This window comes from Aplysia californica, unplaced genomic scaffold (assembly GCF_000002075.1).
Source record: "Aplysia californica isolate F4 #8 unplaced genomic scaffold, AplCal3.0 scaffold00616, whole genome shotgun sequence".
Lineage (NCBI taxonomy): Eukaryota > Metazoa > Mollusca > Gastropoda > Aplysiida > Aplysiidae > Aplysia > Aplysia californica.
Window position 1 is genome coordinate 442907 of NW_004797886.1, and position 1409 is coordinate 444315.

Genomic DNA, 1409 nt, shown 5'->3' on the forward strand with positions numbered 1-1409 from the left:
TCTATCTATCTATCTATCTATCTATCTATCTATCTATCTATCTATCTATCTATCTGTCCGTCTCTCCCCACCCTGTCTTCCTTCCTGCCTGTCTGCCTGTCTGCCTATCTGTCGGTCTGTCTGAGTGTCTGTCTCTGGAGAATTAACGTTATCTGATTATAAATTGCAATCACGTACTGACGCCTTGGTTTTGTTGCAATTTGTGGTAAATATTTCATGCCTCAATCGGCACAGTTTCGATGATCCTGAAAATTGGGACACTTCGACTTTTCCCTTCAGGGTCAACCCAAATTGTTTGGAAATACATACCTTGAGAAAAATGGAGATCATAATATTATTGTTCCTGATTAAAATATGTGTTGCAGCGTGGAGGAATCAGGCGCTCGTCAAAGTCGGGAAATAAAAAAAAAAAAAAAAAAAAAGGGACATTTTTCACCCGTTGGGCAATTTTTATCGGTGTATTTTGGGGTCAGCGCCTTTTAAGTCCATCTAGGAACACATTTCTGTTTGGATTTTACTGAAAACATATGATCGAAGGCAGTACACATGCATATTTGTGGCTCACAAGCTTTGGGAGTCGCCGAACTTTGGCGGCTATTTACTCGCTAACTTAACCCCAGACACCAAGCAACCCCAACTCCTTTAACGTCAGATATCTCTACTTCTATTCAAGATACACTGGTATTATTGTTTTTATCAGAAACAAGGTAAATGAACATGCTTTAAGGTTGTACCATAACTTTATAATAATATGCCCAAAATAGACGAACGCCTGATTTTACCGCGTCGTGACACACAAAAATCTATACATTCTATATTTACTGAGCTCAGCGCAAGGAACTTTAAGAGTCTTGGGTTCCATAACGCAAGTTAGCTCTTCTACATAGTGAAACACTATTTTCTTGTGACACGGCCTTGTGGGTGGTTGGTGGGTGCTCTGGAATGGTTTGTTCCTTCCTTCCTACAACAAATCTACCGTCTTCATCTCTCCTTCTTTTTTGTATTTGTTACCCCCCTGTAACATCTCTAATCTTCGGCACATATGTGACCTTATTGTGTTGCAAGTGCCGTAAAACTCATACTAAAGCTAAACTAAACACACATTGCGCTAGGTAAACAAATTTGTTTTGTTTTTGTTTTTTTGTTTTTTAATTTGAGTGAAGAAAAGTGTGTCGACCAGATAAGGGCCAAATAGTGATTGAAAAGTGACTAATAGACAAACGCGATAGACGGAGAGTGAACAAGAAGTGTATCTAGATCTAACCAAGATTATCTGCCTCCCCTAGAAGACAACAACCAACCAACCCACGACCAACCAACCGACCAACCAACCAACCAACCAACTGACCGACTGAACAAACAAACAAACAAACAAACAAACAAACAAACAAACAAACAAACAAACAAAC